Here is a 14,617-nt window from a genome sequence, read left to right as displayed (position 1 = left end):
AATTTGGAGGAGGGGCAAAGACTTGACCCATATAAAATGGTCCAATACCTTGTTAAATGTAGCATGCCTTTGTACAGAAGTATTTTTTTAAAATAGCATTCCATTGTTTCTAGACAAAATGGTGGTCCCAAAAAATATGTTTCATACTTTCATATCGCAAGCTAAAAGGGCATTTAACTAGTTGAACCATACTGCATTGCAATTTGTCTCCTACATGAAGCTTATGATGTAACACTTTCCAGGCAAGCAATTGTGTATCTACATTAGTTTTTTATTTCCATATTTGCGCACTCATTTTAGTCCACCTTTTAGAGCTAAATCTACAGTTTCATTTGTGGTTAAGATAGGGATTCACATTCCAATGAGGAAGTTATTGAAAATAAATTTTCTTTAACAGAAAATGGTTGAAATGTGCAGAGGACAACGATCTCCAATCCTTAAAAAAATTGCAAGATCTTTGAAAGTACAAATTTTCATAGCTAACTCAAAAGGAACTAATGAATGCAAAGAATAAGAAATTGTTTATACTTGGAATTAATCCCATATTTTTCTTGTGTAACTTGTCATGTTCTTTTGTAACCCATCATGAAGCCCATTCAAACGCATTGAAGTTCCAAATATCCTTAAACTGACTAATACCTTTTTTTGACAAATAATAAGCATATCTAGGAAACCACACTACAATATGTTGATTATGAAAAGTAATAAGTTTAATCTACCAGATTGAGAGGAGGCAAAGCTGAAACCATGTTGAAGAGAGAAACCATTCCATTTCAGAAATTCACAAACTAACTATTAGGCTTTCCAAATGGATTATAAATAAAAGGAAGCATTGATTTTAAAAAAGGGAACCATAATAATTTTGTCCAACCAATTGATTGAATGCTATTTTTTATGTGTTGTAGCTCCATTGATTCTATGATGAACAAGGATCTTCCAAGGTCCATTCTCATTAGCAACTCTAGTAATCCATTTTGCAACAAGACATAATCCTTGAGTTTTAGGGTCAGTGATTCCCAAACCACCTTTATGTTTTGGTTGAATGCATTGGGACCAAGAAGAAGAAATAAAACCAACCTTCCCATCTCATTTGAACCATAAAAATTTTCTAATTCACTTATTTAATTATTCATATCCTTTCTTCAATGACATCCAATAGGATGAGTAATACACATGGCAATGAAAATTTTGTTGGCTACTTGAATTTGACCAGCTAACAATAAGAACTTGTTGCTCCAAGGAAATAACTTGTTTTTAAGTTTGTTTAGGAACCAATTCCACATATCAAAAAGAGACACTCCTACACCAAATGAAATGGCAAGATATCTAGTAATCTCCCCATGCTTAATTTGTCTCCATTCCTTAGAAATCCATTCAGGAAAAGGACCATATTGTGACATTGTAAATTTTGTTTTATTATGAGCTAATTGTGAGCCAAAAATGTAACAATACAAATTTGCAATGTCCAAGGTGTTCCTTAGCTCCCCTACAGAATTTTGTGAAAACAAGCTATCATTAGCAAAATAGAGTTGATAACCACCTTATTTTGCAAAATAGGATTCCCTTTTATAAGAATCAATTGATGAAGTCCTTGAAGGAGATATCCCAATGCATCAGTTGTAAGCACATATGCGAAGGGAGATGAGGGACACCCCTACCTTATGGATCATTGTAATTCAAATGATTCAGTCAATGAATTATTGATTGATGATGGATCACATAGTGTGATCCAAAACATTGATGCAAAAAAAGTCAAACAATCAAATCTAGAAGCAACTAAGATATTAGTATGGGTTGTGAAAATATGATAATCGTAATCAATGGATTATTGATAAGTAAGTGGGCATTAGCATCTTGGAACAACATACAAACATGCTTTTACAATTTAGGCTTGAATCCCAACCAATGTAACATTTTGAGGATAAATTCTCAACGAATTTTATCATAAGTTTTGTCAAAATCTAATCTTACTGGTAAGGCATTTTGGCCTCACTGATGAGCCCACTCTAAGCTTTCCTAGGCCAACATAAGATTGTCAAGAATAAATCTACCTTTAATAAAGCTAGTTTGTTAGACTCTAACAATGCCTTTGACTACTAGTTTAATTCTAATAGTCATTACTTTAGCAATAATTTTATATAAGGTATTCAGTAAGGTAATTGATCTCGATCCAACAATGGTGTTTTCATTTTTCCCTTTAGGAATGAGTTTGATAAATCCCTTGTAAATGGCAGGCCCTAAGGAGCCATTATGGAAAGCTTCCAAATAGACCATTTAAAAAACATCTTTGATACAATTCCATGTAATCTGGCAGAATTTAGTTGGAAGTCCATCAAAACCCAGACTTTTGTTGGGTTTCATAGAAAAGAGAGCATGTTTAATATCCTCCAAGGAAAGGATAAAATCCAAAAAAAGACTGTAACCTAGATCAATTTTGCTGGGAATATATACTTTAACAATTTCTTCCAAAGTTTGTTGAACATCCATCCATTTCTTATCTTCTCTAAAAAGATTTTCATTTTTTTTTGAAAAGTCGTAGTAATTTCAACAAGATCCATGTGTACACCCTACTCATCCAAAATGGAATAAATTATCTCTTTTATGTTTATAATTGAGATAGTTAAACAGAAATTTAGATCTCTTATTCCTTTCCTTGATCCAATGGAGTCTAGCTCTTATTTTGGCACCTAATCCTTTGTAATGGTCCAATTTTCGCAGTTGAGACCCCAAGATAGCAATAGAATTTCGAACCTCCTCATTGTTAGGATCCAAATTTAGTTGTTTCCTACCATGTTCAAGATTCTCTTGAAGGGATTTGTCTCTACATTTTTGTCTCCAAGCCATTCTACGACCTAATTCTCAAAGGAACTTTACATAGAGATAAATAGCAAGAGACCACTACTCAACCCATGACTCCCCCTCATGTGGTTTAGGAATAGAGCTCCAAATTCCAATTAAAGAAGCTGCACATTCAAGATTATTCAAGTGAGAGGTATTCAACTTATAGGGAAGTTGAGAAATGGTCGCTTTTGAGAAAAAGAAATTGTAAAGATGATAGGAAAATGGTTTGACAAAGTAGTAGAATAATCAACTAGAACATATGAACTTGGTGGAAAAGAGTTTAGTCGAAGATTATGAGAAACATAAAACCTTTCCAATATGCTCAACTTCCTCTTGTTTCCAACTTTGTAATTGGACCAAGCAAACCAATTGTTTGAATGACTAGAAATCTTTTCATAAATGGGATCAACCACTCCAATTAAAATGTGACAGTAAACCCAACTTTCAAACTATTCATTGTTAAGTTTGAAATAGTTGTACCAACTTCCATCTTCATGATTTTCCACCATGTTGAAATCCCCTCCCAACACCCAATCAACATTAGTGAGATAGAGCCATCCATTCATAAAGTAAAGATTTATTTTTTGGGTCATAACAGGCATAAATAGAACGAAATCTAATAGGCTGACCATGGATAACAACAAGGAGCCAAACACAGCTATGAGAGGGACCCTCACCATTATACAAGTAGGAATCCAAACCATTAAGAGCCCCACCACTTCCTTTCATATGTGAAGTATGAAAGAACAGTGCTTCCTTCCATAAATTAAAAAGAGAAAGGGAAAGACGTTATTTGCTTAATTTGACTTCTTGAAGGAAAACAACATTAGGTTTCCATATCAATAATGTATCTTTAACTCTAAATTTTTGTTGTTAGAGGGAAAGCCCCCTAACATTCCAAGACATAATTTTGCAATTCATGATGAACTAGATATGTTATTATCATCTTCTTGTGGCAACACTCCAAAATGGTTAGAGTATAACAGAATGGTCATTTTTCATTTGATCATCCAAACATACAAGAGAGGACCTTAATTGTTGGTGAGAATTAGGGGGATGGGAGATGGATGTTCTATTAGGACATTTTGGTATTCTTGGAGAATAAATAGTAGATCATCGTGAGAAGGACATGTGCTAGAAGTAGGAGGAGAAGGTTCTTTTCTTTTCCTTACAAATTTCCATTCTTCAAACATAATGTCATCCTTGAAGGGTGTAGAGCTCAAGATGGGGGTAATATGAGAAGATAAACTCCAACAGTAGAGGGCATAGGATTGGCATGAGCAAAAATAACGAGGGGTATTTTTAGGAGCAACAGGAGGTACTAGTTTTGTTTTGTTAACTGGCATTGAAGAAGAATGTATAAAAACATACTTGTTTCGCTTGATTGGGCAATCACAAATCAAATGGCCTTCTTTTTGACAATAGAAGCAAGCGTTGGGCTTATTTAGATACACTATAGGTGTTATAATTCAGAACTAGGTCCAAACAATTTAATAGTCTTAGGTAGAGGGTTATTTAAGTCTACTTCCACACAAACACTTGGATGAACTTGGAGGCTAGTAAATTTATCTGAAGTCTATTTAAACCATATAACTTTACCAATTCAGGCGATAATGTCTTTCGGAAAAGGTCTGAATGCTAAATTAAGATATGGCAGTTCCAACCACATTGGGTAATGAGAACAGGAGGGTCCTTTGGGGTGGAAATTGAATGTCCAAGCTTGAAGGTAACAAACATGTCCAGATATGACCCATGTGCCATATTGTAAGATTGCATGGGCATGATCAACAAATTTAAACATACAAGACACATAGCTCTTGTCCAAACCCCTTATTGTCTCAATCTCCCATCCCCTATTTTCCCAATTGAGGTTTGCACATTTATAAAATTTCATTTCAGTGTGGATACCCCTTTTCAACAATAAAATAATTGTTTTTCTTTGATATTCTACAATATATTCAACATCATCATTAGGAAGCTGAAACTCTAGGGTTTTACCTTGGTCCTCCATTGAAGAATCTAACATATTTCTTCCTTCTCAATATCCTTGGTCAAAATATGTGTTGCTTCATTCATCTTGGTCTCCTCACCAATCAAGTTTGCATACTTTTCTCCCTATATACTCTTGTTTTCTACCTTATCTCCCTCTATGTTCTAGTTGTCTTCTACCATATCCTTTACTGACTCTATTAACAACTTTGAAGGTCCTTGAAGCCTAGCCACAAATTTCAATCTCATATGCATCTAGCACCTTTCCTCCCCACTATTCTCAAAAATTTTGAGTTCCCCTGGAGGCATTGTAGCAAACAGTGTTGGGAGAAAAAATGATCGCAACCATGCTCAACTCAAATTTCAAGTAAATCATGTTAGGGTTTTTAAGTTTCCGAAAACCTCCGCCTAAAATTTATATCATTTATTAATCAATATAGTATTTTTTGAGTAAATAGATATAAAATATATTATAAAAATATAGTTATTGATTGTCTTTTACTAAATACTAGCACATTTACTTAATAATATATATATAATAAGCCAAGAGATATCCTTCTAGAGGCACCTATTTTTTTATTAATCTATCAAGATTAAAGTGCAATAGGTGCCTCGAGAAGGATATCTCTCCGCTTATTTTGTATATATTATTAAATATATATATATATATATATATATATGCTAGTAGCAGTCACAGCGCGAATTGGAAGACATTACATAAATTAATTTCAAATTATATATTGTTGTATAGTTATATTATAGCTTATTTGGAAGACATGACATAATTTAATTTTAAATTATTTATTGTTGTATAGTTATATATTTTGGTTTCGTGCAGTGTTAGATTTAGGATTCCATTTGGTCCAATTCTAGATTTAGAATTATAGTTTGGATTGCGATCAAAATAGTAGGCCTAATTCAATAAGGATTTGGGCTCATTTTGGTTTACTATCAGGGTTAGGATTTGATCTAGTTCAAAATAGTAGGCCTAATTCAACAGCGAATTGGGTTCAATTTGGTTTTCTAATGATTATAGAATTTAATTAGCTTAAGAGATTGGATTCGATTTGTAGTTTATTGTATTATTTTGTTTGAAGTTAGGGTTCTATATGATTCTAAGTGATATTTTTTGTTAAATTTTTGAAAATGTACATAATTTTAGTTTGTGAGATTGATATTAGGGTAGTTTGAGCTTGATTTTTTTAAAATATTAATTTTAAGAAAAATAAAACTAGTGTATATATATATATATATATATATATATATATATATATATATATATATATATATATATATATATATATATATATATATATATATATATATATATATATATATATATATATATATATATATATATATATATATATATTTCATTATTTCAATTACGATCTATCATATGTTGAGAATATAAAGGCCAATGGTCATCTAACTATTCATTTTCTCTTCCTCTTCTCCTTGTCTCTTCGTATTTAAAGAATTGTACATTTGTATAAAAGGATGGAGTTTAGATTATGTATTGTGTATCATGAGAAATGGTGAATAAAGATAGTGTCCTAATTTCCTATGGATGTAGTGTTTCATGGTGAACCATGCAATTCATTATGTTATGTGTTTTTCTAGTTGTTTGAGTTCTTAGTTTTGTTGTTTGATATTATTTAATCTACTCTTGATTCTCAGCAAATTGCTTATATGAGCCAAGAAGAAGTTAAAAGAAAATTTGTGAAGAAATTCAAGAAAGATGGAAGAGGCATATAAATAGAGAATTAAAAAAAATTGAGGCAAAACATGAGAATGTGGAAATTGCAAATGGAAGTGTTGCTGATTCCAAAAGATCTCTCGATCACATTGGAAGGAAAGGCAAAGAAGTTGGCTACAATGTCTAATGAAGCCTAGGAAAAAATGGATAAAAAGGTGGTGGTGACCATAATTCTTTCCCTTTCCATTAATGAATTGTTCAATGTTGCCATAGAGAAGATAGTGAAAGCTCTTTGGGTTCGATTATCAGACATGCATGAAGATAATGTTGACACTCTTATTCTAACCACATAAGAATCTACAGTAGATGGTTGGGTGTTGAATTTAGGAGCATCATTTCATGCCAATTTGTGGAGGGAAAATTTCAATAAATTTCAAAATTGGCGATTTTAGTAATGTTTATCTTGGTAATAATAAATCTTTTGATATTATTGGCAAAGGGGATATTTTGTTCAAACTAACAAATAGAAATAGTTGGTTTCTATTAAATGTTAGATATGTCCCTCAACTCAGAAATAATTTGATTTCAGTCAGGCAATTAGGTTCTCAAGGAAATAGTCACTTTCGAATCCAATGGATGAAAAGTGATAAAAGGTACCTTGGTAATTGCTAGGGGCAAAATCGGGCACATTGTATGTGTTAGAGAAACACACTAAAGTAGGAGCTATAAAGGCAATTAGTGAAAGCGACATTGAACTTTGGCACGAGAGACTTGGTCACATGAGAAAGCAAGGCCTTGAGATTTTGCACAAAAGGGATCATCTTCCAGGGGTGAAATTGGTAGGTTTGGAAATGTGTGAACATTGTTTATATGACAAGCAAAAAAGGATTAACTTCTCTACTAATGAATCTAAAACACAACCATTGGAGATAGTGCATTTGGTTGTCTTTGGTCCCATGAAGGTAACTTCAAAATTGAAGCATTTGACAAATTTAAGAATTTCAAAGCATTTGTTGAAAACCAGATCAGAAATAAAATTAAGTGTTTGAAAATGGATAGCGGTGGTGAATTTTGTTCCATAGAATTTGATCAATTTTGTGTAGAGAATTGTTGGCAACAAGAATGAAGGAAAAGTGAGAGGGGGGGGTGAATCAGTTTTCACCGGATTATCAAACTTAACCACAAATACTAATCTGATAAATTGTAGAAATAACAAAGATAAGCAAATTGATAGCGCAACACACAACACCAAGATTTTGACGTGGAAAACCTAGTTAAGGGAAAAACCATGGTGAGAACCTACCCACAATAAGATGATAGTCTGCAATAGTATGTGAAAATAATTACAATGGGGAATGCACCAGCATTCAGGCACACTGCATAGAGCTCACAACTCAAGATACAAGAACTTAGAAGGCTACAACCCTCGGGAAAGTCTCACTGACTTACAACAAGATTCAAACTACAATCCAGAAGGAATGAACTGCAATAATGAGCAGCAATGTCCAACAATCTCCCCCTTTGGCATTGATGGCAACATATGGATGTGAAAAACAATCAATGCAAAGAAATAAAACATCTTCGGCAAACTCCCCCTAGGATCAAGCAGATAAAATAGTTTTTCACATGCTTCTCTCCCCCTTTAACAACAATACCAAAGATTCTCAAAACATAAAACCAAACTTACTCTCCCCCTTAGATAAATAAATCATGATTATCCCTCCCTTAAACACATTGACTACTCCAGTAGAGTAGCAGCACTAACTCATCAATCCGAACAAAGAGATAAGACTATGAAGTCCACTGGATTGATGCAACTCAATGCATCTAGTTCTCATCAGAAGGGGTAAATACCCCTAACTTATCTCTCAAATAGACAAATGTATCTGCAGGTAAGGGCTTAGTGAAAATATCAGCAATTTGTTCCTTTGTAGACACATACTCCACCTTCACTTCCTCTTCACTAACTTTTTCTCTCAAGAAATGATATTTGATTGATACATGTTTAGTCTTTGAATGTCGCACTGGGTTCTTTGACATATTAATAGCACTAGAATTATCACAATATATGACAGTAGGCTCATCATAGATAACTCTGATATCCTTCAACATTTGTTTCATCCAAACTACCTGAGTGCAGTTACTAGCAACAACAATGTACTCAGCTTCAGTAGTAGATAAGGAAACTGAATCTTGTTTCTTACTTGCCCATGAAACCAATTTCTTACCCAAAAAGAATGCACCACCAGAGGTACTCTTTTTTTCATCAACATCACCAGCCCAATCAGCATCAATGTAAGCACATAACATGAAATCATCATTCCTCGGATACCACATGTATGTTGGAAATGTGGTATCAACCTACAATAGGAGAAAACAATTCAAACACACACATGAAACATTTCATTAGAGGTTAGAAATCCAAACAAAGCAAGTTAAATGAATCTAAACTCTTTAAAAAGTTCCATGTTCCTCTTTCTCCAAGGATCTTCAAGATTCAAGGTGTCTCTCGGCTTGGAAGAGCAATTGATTCTTTAAGATGACAACCTAAAGAACGAGATTTAAATGATTCTAAGATCTAAATGGAATGCAGCCATTATCTTAGTCATGATTTGGATATGAAACTAGATGATGATGGGATGCAAGATATTGATATGAAGCTTGAGCTAGTATGAAAATGATACTAATATGAAGCTAACATGATATGAGATTAAAATGATATATCTAAGATTATAATGCTATAAAAATGATCTAAAATGCTATTATATCAAAGAGAGATAATATGCTTAATGTTGTGAGACTATAAGTTTGATGCACAAAGACTTGATTCTTTTGAAGAAGGAATGGACTCTATTTATAAGGAAAATAGGGAAATGGATGGTCAAGATTGGATAATCTTATCAAGGGCCAGGATTGAAAGTTAATCAATCCATGTTTACAATTCTCACCAATGAAATGGTGACAATTCTCAATATAAGACTGCTTGAGAGGAGATGTAAGAAGCATTAAATGTTTGAGAAGACATGATGGTTACCTTAGGAGGTAAGGGTTAAGGTTAGGTTAGGACTACCCATTGGATAAAGCTTTTACCCAAGGGGTAAACTCTTGTGCAAGGGTTAAAGGGATAACCAAGGGTAAAACCATGAATGCTTGATGAGACCCTTGGGTTAGATGAATTTTGAGTTAGGCAAAAAGTCTCTAACCATGCCAAAAGGGTTAGTTAACCATTAATAGTATGGAAGACTTTGGAGACAAATTTGTAAGAGTCCTTCCAAATTTGGGGGAACTCAACAAGTTAGCTTGTTGAAGACATAAAGGCTTTATTGCTTTTGGAAGACTTTCCTCCAAATTTGAGAAGTGACATCCTCAAATTTAGGGAAAGGGGATGATTGAAGGGTTTAGGCTAATTTATTAGGATTAGATGGGTTCTAGAAGAATTTAGAAAGGGGGTTTAGGAGGCAAGTGGGAGATGTAGGATTTTGCAAGTGGATGGAGGGTAATTTAATTAAAATAAAATTAATTTATTGGTTGCAACTTGCATTTGTAGGATTTTGCAAGTGGGGGGATTTAATTAAATGTAAATTTAATTAAATGGGCTAGAAGGGGGATTTTAATTAAATGTAAATTTAATTAAATGGGCTAGAAGGGGGATTTAATTAAATGTGAATTTAATTAAATGGCTTAGATAGAAGAAGGGATAGGTGATTAGAAGAATAGGGATATTAATTAATAGGAAGAATTAAGAATAATTAAATAAAATTCACTTAATTCATTGTGCAAATTTTAGGTGTCTACACAACAAACCATAATCCACAGTTCCTTTCAGGTATCTGAATATCCTCTTTACGGCAGCGACATGACTCACTTTCGGATCAGCTTGATATCTAGCATCCATACACAGCATGCAAAATGTTTGATCTAGTCTGAGTTAAGTATAGCAGTCCACCAACCATAGATCTGTACAAGGTCTAATTAACTTTCAGAGATTCATCATTTTTGGATGATTTGCAGCCAATGACCATAGGAGTTCCAACCGGTTTGGAGTCTTCTAATCCAAAATTCTTTAGCAATTCCTTCACATATTTAGCTTGAGATATAAAAATACCTTTTCCAGTTTCTGAAATCTACAAACCTAAGAAAAATTTCATCTCTCCTATCATAGACATATCAAATTCTTTCTGCATATCATCGGCAAACTTCATACTCAAGTTATCATCTCCTCCAAAGATAATGTCATCAACAAAAACTTCAACAATCAAGATGTTATCATTCTCAATCTTAAAATACAAATTACTATCAGCGGTACCTTTATTAAATCCTAATTTCAACAATTACTTATCCAATCTAGCACACTAGACTCCAGGGGCTTGTTTCAATCCATAAAGAGCTTTCTTCAGTTTGCATACTATGTCTCCATCATCTTATAATGAAAATCCATCAGGTTGCTCAATGTAGACTTTTTCCTCAAGATCACCATTCAAAAAGGCTAACTTGACATCCATCTGATATACCTTGAAATCTTTATACGCAGCATATGCAAGCAACAATCCAATAGCTTCAATTCTAGCTACTAGAGCAAAAGTCTCCTCATAATCAATTCATTCTTTCTGTGAATATCCTTTGCATACCAATCTTGCTTTATTTTGTAACAACTTCACCAGCTTCATTCAATTTGTTCCTAAATACTCATTTAGTACCAATCACATTATTATCTTTAGGTCTAGGCACAAGTTCCCATGTGTTATTCTTTTCAATCTAATTCAATTCTTCTTCCATAGCCCTTATTCAATTTTCATCTTTGCAAGCCTCAGCAACATCTTTAGGTTCAATTTTGGAAATCAAACATACCTCTTCAGCAGCTAGCCTTCTTCTAGTCATCACACCTTTATTTTTATCACCAATAATTTGATTTTCAGAATGATTCAATCTTACATACCTCGGAGTCTTCTGATTATTCTGATTTTCAGGTTCCTGCACCTCTCCACCGGCAACAACAATACCTGAGTTAACAGTCTCTACCGGATCATTTTGCTTCAATTCTTCAGCTTGAACAGGTGTTAGAACAACATGTTGACCATCATCATATCCGCATGCTCTACTCTCCTTTCCACGGTTCTCATCAACTTTCACATTTGCACTTTCCACTATCTTTCTCAATCTCTTATTGTAGCACCGATAGGATTTTCTCTTGGTTGAATATCCCAAGAAAATTCCTTCATCACTTCTTGCATCAAACTTTCCTATATCCTCATCTCTCTTGATATAACACTTGCTTCCAAAAATTCTGAAATATCTCACAGTAGGAACATGACCAAACCATAGGTCATAAGGAGTCTTACCAGTATCACCTCTTATATGCACTTAGTTGAATGTGTAAACAACAGTGCTAATAGCTTCTCTCCAATAGATCTTTGGAACATTCCCTTCAATTATCATAGTCCTTGCAGCATCCAAGATAGTTATGTTCTTCCTTTCAACAACTCCATTCTATTGTGGGGTTCTAGGAGCAGATAATTGTCTTCTAATCCCATGCTTTTCACATAATGAATCAAACTCACCAAAACAAAATTATCCTCCTCTGTCAGATCTCAGACATTTCACCTTCAGTCTTGTCTCAATCTCAACTTTTTCTTTGAATATCTTGAATTTGTCCAATGCTTCTAATTTTTCTTTCAAAAAGACAACCCACATCATTCTAGAATAATCATCAATCAACAACATGAAATATATGTCACCATGCACACTTCTAATGTTTGTAGGTCCACATAGGTCAGTATGCAGAAGATCTAGTAATCCATTAGATGTATACTACTTACTCTTGAAAGAAATTATTGTTTGCTTACCCATTAGACATTCCTTACATACCGAATTAGCAGGCTTAACAATTTTAGGCAGATCTCTAACAAGTTGTGTAGAACTGATCTTAACCATTAAGTCAAAATTAATATGACACATTCTCCTATGCCACAACCAACTTTCATCAATCTGAGCAATCAAGCAACTTTTATCACCAACATTCAAATGAAATATATTACCTTCAGTCTTAGTTCCAAATGCAATCTCTATATCGAAGGCATTTAAGATCTTGCATTTTCTATTCTCGAATTGTAAATCATAACCTTTGTCAACCATCTATCCAAAACTTAAAAGATTATGCTTCAAACCTTCAACTTACAAGACATCATCAAGTATTATTCTTACCATCAAAGCAAATAGAACCTCTACCATGGATCATACAGGCTTTGTCATCCCCAAATCTTACTATTCCACCATTATACCTTCCATACTCACAAATTTGCTTTTATCACCAGTCATATGATGTGAACAACCGATGTCAATTACCCATTCATCTTCCTCTTCAACTTTACCAGCTAAAGATTTCTCCTCAATAGTGCATATTATGGAATCAACAGGTATCGATCCATCTTCTTTGATAGCAATAAACATAACTTCATCTCCTTCTGATTCTTCATCTGTGACACCTTCATCAGCAGCATAATAACAATTTTTCTAATGCTTATACTTCCATTTAGATTTGTAAGACTTATCATACTTTTCATGCTTCTTATATCTATCATTTTTATGATGCTTATCATATTTGTCCTTCCTATCATATTTAGACATTCTCTCCGGGCATCTAGAAGCAAAATATCCTATCTTATTGCAAGACAAACATTTCAGAGGCAATTTTAATCCATCATACTTACCAACTCCCTTAGGAAATCTTTTGGCAATCAATGCTTCAATCTCATCCAATTCTCTTTCTTGCTCTTCCATCTCTCTTATGTCTCTTTCGTATCTGGATATTCTACATTCATCATACTTATGCTTCCTAGACACAGATGCTCTAAATGTTGTCTCGGACTTTCCATGTGATTCACCAAATTCGCTCAGTTCAAATGCAGCAATCTTTCCAACCAACATATCTCTTGTCACAGTAGTTACACTTTGGATCTCATCAATAGAAGCTACCTTATGTTTGTAAGTAGGAGGCAACGATCTCAGCACCTTGGCAACAATTGTATCTTCTTCAAGGGTTCCACCATTACATATGATACCTAGGACAAGTTCATTCACCTTAGCCATAAAGGTGTTTATATTCTCATCTTCTCCCATCTTCAACATCTCATACTTTCCTTTCAAACTCTATAGCTTAGCAACTTTGACTTGTTCATCTCCTTCATACAGGGTCTCAAGCTTCTCTCAAATCTCATGTGCAGTCTGAAGTCCCATTACATTAGTCATTTTCGAATCAGTGAGGGCACTCAGCAATGCTTCCTTGGCTCTAATGTTATTTTCAACATCCTTGATCTCAGTAGCAGTAATCGGTCCATTCTGAGGAACAAAATAGGCATCCTTTGTAATATTCCAGTAATCTTCTCCAAAACATCTCAAGTGCACCTCCATTTGGTTCTTCCATAAAATCTCAGACTCTCCTTCTTAAAGCTAACACCTCCATTTGCCATCCCAGATCTCCTCAAGCGGTTAAGCTTCTTCCGGTGGATCTAGCTTTGATACCAATTGTTGGCAACATCAATGAAGGAAAACCGAGAGGGGGGGGTGAATCAGTTTTTATCGGATTATCAAACTTAACCACAAATACTAATCTGATAAACTACATCAACAACAAAGATAAGCAAATTGATAGCACAACACACAACACCAGTATTTTGACATAGAAAATCCAGTTAAGGGAAAAACCACGGTGGGAACCTACCCACAATAAGATGATACTCTATAGAAGTATGTGAGAATAATTACAATGGATAATGCACCAGCATTCAGGCACACTGCCTAGAGCTCACATCTCAAGATACAATAACTTGAAAGGCTACAACCCTCAGGGAAATCTCACTGACTTACAAAAATATTCAAACTACAATCCGAAAGGAAAGAACTACAATAATAGCATCTGCTAATCCCTAATGACAGTTTTGATTAAGAAAACTTGTTTCCTTTACAACACTCCAATCTCTTCTCAATCACAATGTTGAAGGATGTATTCACTTAAGCACACATATACCACTCTCTGATAATGCAAACACAACCTCGATACCCAAATTACATGACTATACCACCTATTTATAC

Source organism: Cryptomeria japonica, chromosome 5 (genome assembly GCF_030272615.1).
Source record: "Cryptomeria japonica chromosome 5, Sugi_1.0, whole genome shotgun sequence".
In the NCBI taxonomy this organism is placed as follows: Eukaryota; Viridiplantae; Streptophyta; class Pinopsida; order Cupressales; family Cupressaceae; genus Cryptomeria; species Cryptomeria japonica.
The sequence above is the reverse complement of the archived record's forward strand: the minus strand, read 5'-3'. Positions refer to the sequence as shown.